The 14,696-nt window shown below is 37.8% G+C and overlaps 1 pseudogene; it reads left to right on the top strand.

The window, feature by feature from the left end:
* The first annotated feature begins 9,076 nt into the window (after window positions 1-9,076).
* On the top strand, window positions 9,077-11,897 carry LOC127442445 (5-methylcytosine rRNA methyltransferase NSUN4-like; annotated as a pseudogene).
* The last annotated feature ends 2,799 nt before the right edge of the window (window positions 11,898-14,696 follow it).

Genomic DNA, 14,696 nt, shown 5'->3' with positions numbered 1-14,696 from the left:
TTTTAATTAATGTTCACATGAATGCATTATGAACTACCTATTAACAATTGTGTTTTTATAAGTTAAAGGAATACCCTGTGTTAAATCCAAGTTAAGCTCAATTGACAGCATTTCTGGCATAATATTGATTACCACAAAAATGTATTTTGACTTGCACCTCTTTTAAAAAAACAGCTTTTATAAGGTTACTGATATGAAAGGAGTCTTCATTTTAATGTGAGTGCTCATGATTTCATACATATGTTTCAAAATTACAGTTCATTTTAATGAGGAAAAAATTACTGAGTGCATCTTTAACCAAGATTAATAAATGCTGTTAAATAATATTAATTGTTAGTTCATGGTACCTAATGCATTAATGTTAACAAATAGAACTTGTTGTAGAGTGTAACCCATTTAATGCTTTTAAATCATGCACCCATACAGGCACACCCATTGCTTATTGGGGTAAGATCAAATGTCAAACTAGACACATTTCAATGGATTGTCCCTACTCTCAGCACTGTAAAAAAAAAAAAAAAAAATGTACGTCTACTGCCATCCTATGGGTCTTATGTGTAATTGCACTAAGCTCTAAATAGAATCAGAATCAGAATCAGCTTTATTGCCAAGTATGCTTACACATACAAGGAATGTGTCTTGGTGACAGGAGCTTCCAGTGTACAACAATACAAAAACAATACAAAAACAGCAGCAAGACATAGATAATAATAAAAAATAAAACTAATTATACACATACGTACAGACACACACATACATACATACACACATACACATGGGTTGTGCAAATCTAATACAATCTGTTATGTACAGTACAAATACAGATCTGTTATGTACAGTGCAAATGTTTTTTGTTTTTTTTTCCAGAGGATTGAAATGGCAGAAGAGGTTGGATGTGTTGGATAAATATAAAAAAGACTAAACTGTGTATTGCACATAGTTATTGCTCAATGGGGCAAGTTAACTGTTCATGAGATGGATAGCCTGAGGGAAAAAACTGTTCCTGTGCCTGATGGTTCTGGTGCTCAGAGCTCTGAAGCGTCCGCCAGAAGGCAACAGTTCAAAAAGGTAGTGGGCAGGGTGAGTAGGGTCCAGAGTGATTTTTCCAGCCTTTTTCCTCACTCTGGAAGTGTATAGTTCTTGAAGGGGGGCAAGGGGCAACAAATAATGCTCTCAGCAGTCTGAACTGTCCTCTGTAGTCTTCTGATGTCTGATTTCATAGCTGAACCAAACCAGACAATTATTGAAGTGCAGAGGACAGACTCAGTGACTGCTGAGTAAAACTGTATCAGCAGCACCTGTGGCAGGTTGAATTTCCTCAGCTGGTGAAGGAAGTACATCCTCTGCTGGGCCTTTTTCACAATGGAGTCAATGTGGGTCTCCCACTTCAGGTCCTGTGAGACGGTAGTGCCCAGGAACCTGAATGACTCAACTGCTGCCACAGTGCTGTTTAGAATGGTGAGGGGGGACAGTGTTGGGGTGTTCCTCCTAAAGTCCACAATCATTTCCACCGTTTTGAGCGTGTTCAGCTCAAGGTTGTTTTGACTGCACCAGACAGCCAGCTGTTCAACCTCCCTTCTGTATGCAGACTCATCGTCATCTCGGATGAGGCCGATGACAGTGGTGTCATCTGCAAACTTCAGGAGCTTGACAGAGGGGTCCTTGGCGATGCAGTCATTGGTGTAGAGGGAGAAAAGTAGTGGGGAGAGCACACATCCCTGGGGGGCACCAGTGCTGATTGTACAGGTGCTCGAAGTGAGTTTCCCCTGTCTCACAAGCTGCTGCCTGTCCGTCAGAAAGCTGGTAATCTACTGACAGATAGACATGGGAACAGAGAGTTGGTGTAATTTATTCTGGAGTATAGCTAGGATGATGGTGTTGAAAGCCGAACTGAAGTCCACAAAAAGGATCCTTGCATATGTCCCTGGTCTGTCCAGATGTTGCAGGATATGATGCAATCCTATGTTGACTGCATCATCCACAGACCTGTTTGCTCGATAAGCAAATTGAAGGGGATCTAGAAAGGGTCCAGTGATGTCCTTCAGGTGGGCCAACACCAGTCTCTCAAATGATTTCATGACCACAGATGTCAGGGAGACAGGTCTGTAGTCATTAAGTCCTGTGATTTTTGGTTTCTTTGGGACAGGAATAATGATTGAGCGTTTGAAGCAGCATGGGACTTCACACTGCTCCAGTAATCTATTGAAGATCTGTGTGAAGATGGGGGCCAGCTGGTTAGCACAAGATCGAAGACACGCTGGTGAGATGCCATCTGGGCCTGAAGCCTTCCTCGTCTTTTGTTTCCGAAAGACGTGGCTCACATCATCTTCACAGATCTTAAGTGCAGGTTGAGTAGCAGGAGGGGGGAGGGGGGGTTGCAGGAGGTGTTTGTGTGAAGTGAAGGTCAGAGTGTGTGTGGGGTGTGAGATTGGGCCTTTCAAATCTGTAGAAGAACACATTCAGGTCATCAGCCAGTTGTTGGTTCCCTACAGTGTTGGGGGTAGGAGTCCTGTAATTTGTGAGTTGTTTCATGCCACTCCACACTGATGCAGGGTCGTTAGCTAAAAAATTGTTTTTCAGCTTCTCAGAGTGTCTCCTTTTAGCCACTCTGATTTCCCTGTTCAGTGTGTTCCTGGCCTGATTGTACAAGACTTTATCCCCACCCCTGTAAGCATCCTCTTTGGCCTGACGAAGCTGCCTGAGCTCTGCTGTAAAGATGATGTGCATTTAATTCTAAATCACTGTTCTGTACTTGACTCTTGGGAAGAATTTACATATTACAATATGTGATGTGTAATATTTGCTGAAAAAACTGCCAAATGAAATGACACAACAAAAGCGTGCACAGAAAGTGTACGCACATTTATTCACATTGAATGTATAGGATTTACTATTAAATAAAAAATCTGCAGCTAAGGTATTCCACTGGAACTGAATGAATGGTGTCATAGAGGGGGCTTCATTTAATTGAACTGAAGACCGTATGTGCAACCTAAAAAGAGTGAAAATATTTCAGCAATAATTTAACGAAATTAATAATTTTTAGCAATATTTTCAAACAAAAAACGACATACACAGTGGTCCCATGCATGTAGAAAGTCTAACAGCTCCTCTGTGCAGTCCTGATCAGTGTGCGACCATGAGCTTCACAAGTTTCTAGTCTTTCTCGTGCATGCACACAATGTGCTGTCTGCTCACATTTCTTATTGTTTCATGGGCGTCCAGCAGGGGACAAATAGTGTTCAATATATATCATAATCACCTTTATTTCAACAATACAGCTTGCATTTTTATCTCTCTTTTTATGTTCCTTGAAAGTTAAAAAATAAAGATGACCAAGTATATTCAAGTGTGAAGTGTGGAGAGGGATTTGATTTACTTAAATAGATTTTATTAAAACAGTAGTAACATACCACCATTTCTTCCTTCTCATCAGCATTTTCCTCTGCTGGTGCCTGCTTCTTTACAAATAAATGAGGGACAAAAGATATACAATTTTATTACCATGATACTACATAACTTTTTAATGATGCACAATATGTTAGTAACCAAACTGAAATTGGCCGATATTAATACAACAATATATAGGCTATTAGTGTTTTTAAATGTATCTGTTTATTTAGGCTGATATTGGAAGTACTTATGCAGTTGTGTACTGTAGTCTGATATCTGTCAGTGCATTCCAGTGAAGCATGCAAACCTGTGTGCATGGTGATGTGACAAAGTGATTTGATAGAGAATTACTTCCATTGCAGTCATACATTTTAAGTAGCCTATATGCAGGGTTGGGGAGTAACGGAATACATGTAACGGGATTACGTATTTAAAATACAAACTATAAGTAACTGTATTCCACTACAGATACAATTGAAATCATTAGTAATTAGATTACAGTTACATTCAAAAATTATTTTGATTACTGAATGAGTGTTACGATTTGCATTTTATTATCATTTGTTTCATTTCATATTTAGTCCTTTCAGATGGAAAACATTTATCCATATAAATGATGCGATCCAAAGTGCATTTGAACAGCGGTGAAACACTTTCTTATGATGTGTTACATTCATAGGAGCAGATAGAGAAGTACATTTGGAGCAGAAGAAATAGACATAAACCTTGTGTAAATTGTCAGCTTTACGCTAAGCTAAAATGTTATTTCTAGCCATTTTACAAGCACATGTTACCAGGCACGATCATATCACGATTTTTTATCAAGAAAATTCACGTTGGATCATAATTTCTTTTTTCTAATAAGACCTTTGATATTAGGGCAAACATTTTATTCTTGATAATATTTTTTGTATTGTTTTCCTGTAAAAATATCTAAAAATCCTTAAATTTGATTTGTCTTGTTTTAGAAACAACATTTTAGGTTTTTCAGAGAATGTATTTTTAACACGTGTATTTTGTCTTACTGTACTGGCAGAGTTTTTATAGTCAAAACAAGTGAAAAAATCTACCAGTGCTGAAGAAGTAATCCAAAGTATTTAGAATACTTTACTGACCTTGAGTAATCTAACGGAATACATTACAAATTATATTTTACAGCATGTAATCTGTAGTGGAATACATTTCAGAAGTAACCCTCCCAACCCTGCCTATATGGACGTAAAAAATAAGGTGGTAAAATCTCGATAGTTATCAATACTCTCTAACAAAATCTCAAGCAACTTTACAAGGTTAAACTAGGTTAATTCACCACAGTGACGTGCACAGACCTTAGCAGGGGCAGGAGTGAAAGGACATGGACAGAGTGTGAAGAGAAATCTGCCATCAATAGTTGCTGAGCTGTAGTAAAGACACCTCCGCTTAAAAGGGCACCTTTAAATTTGTGAAGGAAAGGGGCAGGCCCCTGTATCCCCTGTTCTTGTCACGTCAGTGATTCACTACATAAATTTAAACATCGCTTTCCCATCAAACTGCATGGCGTGTAAAACAAATTTGCAAAACAAATCCTCTAAATAACAGGGCAGCAATGAGATTTCACTGATGTTTAGAAAGTCAGGTCTGGTCAGGAATTGCTAACATGTTCGTAAGGACAAGTCTGTAGTTCACACAATGATGCGACAAGCATTAAAGGGATGGTTCACCCACAAAAAATAATTCTCTCATCATTTACATATCATCAAGTAATTTTTACCACAGACCTTATTAACTCATAAGTTCAAAAACCCCATTATAAGATCCCATAGGAAAATCCAGAGGGAACCCAGGCTGAATTCTCTTCCGGGTTTGTGGACTACAAGCTGAACAGCTCTATACTGATGGCATTAGGGTAATGCACAAAAGTAAAATAAGGTCTGTGGTAAACATTACTTGACTCTGGGATGTTAAAATGGATCTTATAACATATATGGAGATTATAAAAAGTAAGTACTAGAAAGCAACGTGCATTTATCAATTATCATTGCTCATACTATGTGCAATCTTTACTGGGAATATAATTTTATTTTATTTATTTTTTTTGGCATATTGTATACCCCTGTCTTGTTCTAATGCTCTTTAATGTGTAAATGTACTCTTGCTAGTACTATATTCTTGCATTACTTGTGAAGTGCTGCCAACTTACATAGCTCTTGTTTAAAATCATAAAACAACATGACACCATTTTCTTTGCATCACCATCCATGAGTAATGATTGAAAGATGAGGTAGGTCTGTTTAGATGAAGAATTTGAGTTAACTGTACATAAAATAGACAATAATTATTCACTATGGGCACTGCCCAACAGTATGTTCCTGCAATACCGGAGGCTGCATTTTCAGGACCGCATTTCTAGGACCGTAGTTCTTTGTGACAGCGCCACCTACCGAATTGGAGAACCGCAATCATAGATCCGCATTTCTAGGACCCAAGTTTTGGAGGACCAAAAAAGTGCAACCAAGGCCAAATACTAACTATTTGTAGTTTTAAAGGTTTATTACACCCAAATACTACTTTCTTTAGTAGTAAAATAAAGAAGGAATCATATGCTATGGCCTTTTCAGTCACTAGATCTCAACCACATATTTTAAAGTACAGAGGCAAAACACAAGGATGATTCTGGGGGCAGATTCAAGATTGTGTTTATTTTATAACAATTGAACACACACACACAAAAACCCATTTGTTCATCATCTGCCACATGGACAAAACTTCTGTCTTCACTGACTCCTGAGAGACTCCTGAGAGAGAGAAAGACGAGTGTGAGAGAGAAGTGAATGAAATAAGGAACATTTACTTGAACATGTTCAACTCTGTAATTTTACATTTCATATTTAAGAGCTTAGTGACCACAGAGCACACGTATACATACACACACACATTATATACTATACATATATAATTAATATATATCAATCTTCATGCCAATTAATGTTCTTATTACTGTTATTGTGTACTGTTCAAAGATTTGGAAAAATTGTATTTTGATGCTTTGGGAACACTGTTTCTTGAAACTTTCATGTCAATAAAGCCCCTCTGAATTGAGAAAAAAATTGAATAGAGAGAGATGCAAGAAATCCGAATAGAAATATCATGTTATTGACATGATTTTTCCTGACCCTTAAACTTGACTACTTGACTGTTGACTTTTCTGGTAAGTTGCGGGACCAGGCCAAGCTTCCGCAGGGCATCACGGGCATCCTTTGTATTATCCTCATGGAATCAGTCATACAGAGCGTAATGCTCTGTGAATCCAGTTATTGGATGGCCAGCACAGTCTGGGACCAGTTTCTTGCAGTTCAACCAAGGAAGTGACACCTTTAGTTTTCCATCTTTGGCTTGTGCTATGTTGTCTGGAGTTGTGGCCTTTAACCGTCCTTCAAATGGTTTGAAGGGCAACCTTTCTGGTTCTCTGTCATATATAACAATATTTGGCATGTGTTTCCAAGAAAGCAGTATGTCTGTGAAGTCACATAGGCTTTCTGCTCTAATGGTACACTTTATACTGTATACAATGCCGCACGGGCACATAATCACAGTCCAACTGCCTGAGATGGAAAAAAGGCAGAAATTAACAGATTGTAAAAAGACAACCTCAAATGTCAAAATGAAGAGACGTGCTGATAACATGTATTGTGGGGTAGACAGGCAGTCAGCACAGTTTAAATATTACGATTATTTTAACTTAATTAAAATGGTAAAACAATCAGTATTAAACAAGCTTTCATACACTCTGTTGTCCATCTTCTTTGTTGCCAGAAAAAAATTCGGTCGCTGGTCATCTACTTCGGTAGGTGGCGTTGTCACTTAAAACCTAGGATCCTAGAAATGCGGTCCTAGGACTGCGGCCCTGAAAATGCAGCCTCCAGTATTGCAGCAACATGCTACTCAATGAAACAGCCTTCAGCGGAAGTTGTTTACACTACTAAACGAAGCTACCGCTGTGCGAATGCTATAGTGCAGAGGTGCCCATGTAGGGCCCGCGGGACAAAATTGGCCCGTGATGACCTTTGATTTGGCCCGACTTGCCATAGATGACAAGGGGAAAAAATAGAAGAAAAAATATGGCATTGATGTAGCTCTTCGTTTTTAATTAATCTTTTTGTTTTAACATTTTTTGTTTTATTTTTGCATTACAAAAACTGCAGCTTATTTGAAAAGTAGAGAGTATAAGTGTATTTTAAAAAATGTATATGCGTACTTCAATGACCTTTAAATAAGTGCTGCCTGAAAGTTTGCTCCACTGGCCATCCCAGGTGCCACCCCAAACTTTTCACTATGATTGGCCAGCTCCAAAGTCGGAGGTGGGCCTTCAATACAGCCAGACAACCTAGTTAGTTTGAAAAAAAAAACTGAACTGAACTGAAGCAAGCGTCAAGAAATGACAAGTAATTAGGTGGACTCGCTGAACAGTGCGTACAGTCATCCGAAATGAAATATGGCTTGAACGTATTTCATATCCACGTGAGTGTGACCACTGAAGCACACCTGTGAAGCGGGCTTGATAAAGTCAGGTGAGGGAACATTTCAATATAAACACAGTTCCAATCACTCCAAACAACACACAACATCACGACAAGCACTATAAGTGAACAGACCAGCACTCCCAAAAATCTCTTTTCTGTCCTAACAAAAACGGTAAAGCAGTAAACTAATTCTTCATATTTTATTCTGACTAAAACCCGTTTTGGGGTGTTTATAACATCTGTGTGCATCATAATGTAATTCGTTTGTCAAACATGAGGATATCTCGTTTACTTGCAACTATCTGCCTAAAAACAGATAGCTGCAAATTTTTAAGAACCATAAGATACAATGCCATATTTCGGCAGGTTCTTAATCATATTTTGGAGTCAACTAAATTAATAGGCCTCTCAATTTTTTCATTTGCAGAAATGTGCTTTGTAGCTTTTATTTCCTTTCATAATGTAATGCATTCAGCCTTAATCCAACGCCTCTTCAGAAAAGAAGCAAAAGTACAATTCAACTTTTTGATATTACAACAGGAAAACTTTTCTTATGTCAAATAAAAGTAAGTAGTTAATGCATTATCTATGCAAAAACATTTTACAGCATTGTTTAATTCAGTAATCCTATTACATTTGGCAGTCCCAATAAATGGTAATACAGAGTGAAATCCAGGACAACATGTAGCCTAAGTCTATGACAAGAAATATCTTTAATATCTTCTTTGTCACAAAACAAAACAATGTCCTACTTGATAGTATTACGTCAAGCCATTGTATCTTCATCTCTGCAAAACTCTGCAAAGCTGCACAGAACTACCTTGTGTTCAATGTGAGGACACTGTTCTTAAAGAGACAGTAACCATGTTTTAAAAGACACTTACATTGTCACATTTAGTTTAGCAGACATTTTATCCAAAGTGACTCACAAATGAGAAAGAGACACAACATGCGTACAGATTATATTGAAATCAATTATGTGCACTGTGCAAGTATAGGATACTTGATGATTTTAATTTCAGAGTTCTGTGTGTTTTGCAGTATTAATATTTAATTTTAAAATAATATAGTTTGATTTATGCAATGTTTACTTTTGGCCCTTCATAGGAAAAAGTTTGGGCACCTCTGCTATAATGGAACCGATGTCTACAGAAACGACGGACACGTTTCGCTAGTACACAAACATGGCGTCTCACATAAGCACGAGATTTTGTATAAATAAATTCAGAGACTATTAGACTTATTCAGCGAAGGTACCGAGTTAAAACAAAATGGGTAAGTACTCTGTTAGCACTTTCAAAAGTAAGACATCAAGTGTCAGAAATTGATAACTTAATATTTTCTATATATTCCACTAGGCAGCAACAAGGCCCAAGTTTCCTGCCACTGATCTTGCACTGCAAAACTTTGATACAACCTACAGCATGCAGTTAGGGGAACAAAAGTATGGAGCACTTATTAACAACTTCTCTTCATGTCTAATGTAATCTCAGACTTGGAAGCCTAAGGACGCAGAGACTTCATCAATGTTGAATGTTCCAGAAAAGAGGCACATCAACATTCACAGGATTTCAAACCCCTGCAAAGAGATTCTACAGAGCTGAACATGTTGAAACCTGCTGCTCTTCAACCTAGTATAAGCCCGATATCATATGTCTTGTTTTTCCTCAAGGTGACATATCTAGAATAAAACCTGCAAGGTGAGAATTACTCTTGAGAATTTCATCTGCTATCTCAAACTGTTTATAATTAATATATCTGTCCTATTCACTCAGACCAGACAGCAGTGGCTTACTGGGGTATTATCTTCTGGATGCTTCCTCAGTGCTACCTGTACTAGTTTTGGATGTCCAGCCAGGACGTACAATGCTGGACCTGTGTGCTGCACCTAGAGGGAAGATATTAGGCTCTTAATGTTCAGTGTGTTCCATGGCAATTCCACTCATGGCTTTCTAATGGAAGAAATGCATATCTGGGTATGATTTTGTCATGTGTGGGTCCTGTGCAATGTTTTCAAACTGTGAGCATTTTCTTTTTTTCAAGTTTTTTGTGGGCAAACAATTTATCAGGTTCTCGCACTGCACGGCTACGCAGGACTCTGCAGAGCTACCTGCCCAAAGAATTTCTGGAGGAAGACAAAATCCACATGACTTCCATTGACGGTTGGAAAATAGGCCGGACAGAGGAAAAAAGTTTTGACAGAGTTAGTATTGGTAGTCTGGAAATGTAAGACCTGCTCATTTGAAGTAAAAGAGTATGTTGTGCAAGCAAGGCACGTTAAAGGGATAATTGACCAAATAATTTAAATGCTCTCATCATTTACTCACCCTCATGCCATCCCAGATGTGTACAACATTCTTCTGCAGAACACAATCAAATATTTTTAGAAGAATTTGTAATCTCTGTAGGTCCATACAATGCACGTGAATGGTGGCCAGAACTTTGAAGGTCCAAAAAGCACATAAAGGCAGCTTGAAAGTAACACGTATGACTCCAGTGGTTAAATCTGTCTTCAGAAGTGATATGATAAGTGTGAGTGAGGAAACAGATCAATATTTAAGTCCTTTTTTACTATAAATATCAACCTTTGACCAGCCCCAACCAATTGGTGGCTGAATGTGAAAGTTAATTTGGAGATTTATAGTAGAAATGTACTTACATTTTGATCTGTTTCTCACCCACACTTAACATATCACTTCTGAAAAAATGGATTTAATCACTGGAGTCCTATGGATTACTTTTATGTTGCCTTTATGTGCTTTTTGGAGCTTCAAAGGTCTGATCACCATTCACTTGCACTGTATTGATCAACAGAGCTGAAGTATTTTTCTTCAAATCTTTGTTCTTCAGAAGAAAGTAAGTCATACAAATCTGGTATGGCATGAGGATGAGTAAATGAGAGAATTTTCAACTGTCCCTTTAAAATACATGAAGCATTGAGAAAATAACATTTTCTCTGTGTTTGATAACTGAATGAAATACTATTTGACAAAAAAAAAAAAAAAAAAAGTAACAGTTTGCAGCAGGCCTATAACCTTCATAACACAGTAATTACCAAAAATGCAAGGCATAGCTTAATTTATCGCAAATCTTAAAAATAGCATGCAGTATTGATGTAGCTAGTGGTATGCTTTTCGATAACAATGAACACAGCTGTTCTTTACCTGCAGTATTTTAATTTGACTGTGACTAACATCTGTCACACCATGTGGTGCAGTGCTTTTGGTTGCTGCATTATAATACTCTTATGCCATAACGCTTTAATTTAGAATGATGTGATTTTATGAAACCAGTATTCCAAGAAGATCTAACATCTGCTTCCTTATCCTTGTGCATGATGTAATATGTGCATGCACATGTCAACAGGCGCAAATGCTACTCATATCAACTCTGTTTTACACATATCTGGGCATTGTGCCATTACCTTTCAACTCAACCCTTCCATCTTTCCACAGGTCCTTGTAGATGTTCCCTGTACTACAGACAGGCACTCTGTAATGGTGGAGGACAACAATTTATTTAAGAGACCCAGGACCAAAGAGAGACAGCAGCTTCCCCTCCTGCAAACACAGCTTCTTGTGTGTTACATTTTACAAGTCAAAACAGACAGCAAGTCTGAAAGTATCATAATTTTTTTTATTTATGAGAAACATTTTGTGGAGATTACATCCATAAAGACTTATTGATAATTGGCATGTCTTAATCTGAGGCTTTTTTACTCTGTCCAGGGCTGGGATCCAGGCTTTGCAGAAGTGGGGAGAGATATTGTACTTGACATGTTCCATGTCCCAGCTGCAGAATGAGTGTGTGGTGCAGCAGGCCATAAGTCTCGCTCAAGAGGAGTTGGGAATCACAGTGCAGGTTCAGGACCTCAGATGGTTCACTCAACGCTTTTCTGATACTTTCCACTTTGCTCCAAAATTAAATGTCAGGAAACTGGTTTTACCACATTTACGTGCCAATTTTGGACCACTTTATTTGTGTAAGTTACAACGAATGAACTAGCTGGACTTTCAAACACTGTTTACACCAGTTATCACATCTTGAATTTCACAAAAGTTACGGCAAGAATGCCCCCTAGCGACCAAACATGGAACTTAAAAATCTGTCTGTTTTGCTCTGTTGTCTTCAATAATGTGAGTTTAACTTTCTCAGTATAATCAGGGCTGCTCAGAAGTTTCTCAGAAAATAGCTGTTAAAGGGTTAGTTCACCCAAAAATGAAAATACTTTTCATCTGCACAAAGAAGATTTCTGGTAGAAAATCTCAGCACTATAGGTCCATACAATGCAAGTGAATGGTGACCAGAACTTTGAAGGTCCAAAAAGCAGATAAGTCAGCATAAAAGTAATCCATACGACTCTGGTGGTTTAATCAATGTCTTCTAAAGTAGGGCTGCAACTAACGATTATTTTGATAATCGACTAATCTAATGATTATTAGAAAGATTATTCGACTATTCGGACGATTATTGCAACGATTAATCATTAGCACTTTTGCGATCTACATCACCTGAAGCTGTTTGGAAAGTCTGGAGTGCGCCTGGACTGTAAGCTGTGTTTTCTGTCCTCAATCAGGCATGAGATGCAGTGCTCCTCTCGCACCATCATTAGTTTCATATCTGATCTCATGTTACGTTAAATTAGATCAAAACACTATTCGACAACGGAAATTTTTGTCGAAAATTTTGTATTGTCTACGTTGTCGATAACGTCGACTAATTGTTTCAGCCCTATTCTAAAGTGATCCATTTGGTTTTGGGTGAGAACAGACCAAAATACAACTGCTTTTCCACTGTCCATCTTGACAGAAGTCTCCTTGAAGATCATGATTTCAAGTGCACCTAGAGACTAAGCATTACATTTTGGTTTGTTCTCACCCAAAACCAACTGGATCGCTTCAGAAGACATTGATTAAACCGTCAAGAGTCATATGGATTACTTTTATGCTGACTTTATCCTCTTTTTGGAGCTTCAAAGTTCTGGTCACAAATTTAAATTCTGGTTCAAATTCCCTTGCATTGTATGGACCTACAGAGCTGAGATAGCTTTCTAAAAATCTTTGTTTGAGAGAAAAGAAATGTAGATTTAAGAAAGAAATTTACATTTATCTTAGATGGCATGAGGGTGAGTGAATGATGAGAGAATTTTCATTCTTGGGTGAACTAATCCTTTAATAATTAAATCTGACGAGTGCTGAGATGAAAAGGTCTAAATGTTTAAAGTCTGTCAAATACACATTCTTATACATGTAGTGAACTGTAGTATTTATGCTATAGTCCTTTGACTATACAATAGACTGAAGGATTAAAGGACATAGGAGACAAATGTCTCTCCTGTAATGTGATTTAGTTTTGTATTCCCCTTTTTACATTATGAAATCTTTTAGGGTCAAGATGTAGAGAAAGTGTAATGTTTATCAAATTCAATATAATTGTTTTTTTAATAACAGCAAAATAGTCTAAGTTAAAGAAGCATCCCTAATAGCACAGAATACTGAAAAGCTCAGAACATTATTTCTTGCTGTGTTTAATTTAAAGTTGCAATGAATTTTGAAAAAGGTGTGTCCTTGTTAAACCATAACTTTTGCTTGTGAGGAAATCGTTCATTGATCATTGAATGTAAATCAAAGAGTTTGTGACTCACGTGTTTTTCAGTAGAGGGCGACAACGGACTGTTATACAGCTGGACTCTGGACACAGTTGACGCTAATCAACAGCGAAAACAGTGTTGTTTTTACTTGAATATGCTGGTATTCATCTTTTAGATATTGTAAATATTCCATATTATTTATTTAAAGGCTATTAACTGAGTTGCATTTGCAATAAAATGATTTGCATTTAACGCCACACATTTTTCTTGATTTCTCTTTTCAATCTGTTTTTGCTTCATTAAAACTTTTAATATAGCCTAGTCTTCAGAAGGGCTTAAGGTTCATTAATGACATGATATTTATGTATGTGCCCTATGCACAAACAACCCAAGACTAAAGTTCTAATATAGGCGACCGATATCGTAGGGATTTTGATGGATTTAGTAGCCTAGTATATTTAGTGCATTAATTATGACGATAAAGAGGTGTCTAATGAGCAACTAAACAACAAAAGAGGCAAGCATTGCTCTGAATAGTGCTGCACGGGATGAGGTGTCTGTCTGCGACACTTCCACACCTAATGTCAGCGCGTCGCCTTTCAGTGGGTCGTTTAGACTTGGCATCAGTGGATTGTTTTGTTTTCTGGTAACGTCTAAAAGGTTCAATTGTCAGCCGGTTGTCCATGAACCTTGCGTCTATTCCGGGCAATGTAGCATGAAAAGGTGTGCGCATTTTCGGAAGAGTCATCGACTCCCCGCTATCATTAAGCTGCTCGGAAAGTGTTCCATCGGTGCCGGAGTCGAGATTGGCCGAGCGCTCGTTTAGTTGCCGGCTTCTCGGTGAACATTAAGGACGCAAGAGGATACTCAAATGGGATGCTTTCCCCTCGTTTTCCCCTTCGCCTTTTATTCCACAGATGAGTGCAGATAATTTTCTGTGCGATTGTGAGTGATTACTGTATTACCGCGGTAATATAGGGTTATTTGGGAATGCAAAGAGAATTAATGACACATAAAAACTATTTTTGCATTGACTGCTTCTCTCGGCCAGGATATTTCTCCATGCCTGCATCTTGTGATTACCTAAACGTATTGTAAATATGTGTTTCCTATGGGCTTTTACATAAATTTACATTTTTTAACACTCAGGACAAAGAGGGGCCATTAGGGACAAGTTATTTTCATCTATACGTTGTATTCATTATTGACTTTGA

Source organism: Myxocyprinus asiaticus, chromosome 6 (assembly GCF_019703515.2).
Source record: "Myxocyprinus asiaticus isolate MX2 ecotype Aquarium Trade chromosome 6, UBuf_Myxa_2, whole genome shotgun sequence".
In the NCBI taxonomy this organism is placed as follows: domain Eukaryota; kingdom Metazoa; phylum Chordata; class Actinopteri; order Cypriniformes; family Catostomidae; genus Myxocyprinus; species Myxocyprinus asiaticus.
The sequence above is the reverse complement of the archived record's forward strand: the minus strand, read 5'-3'. Positions and strand labels throughout refer to the sequence as shown.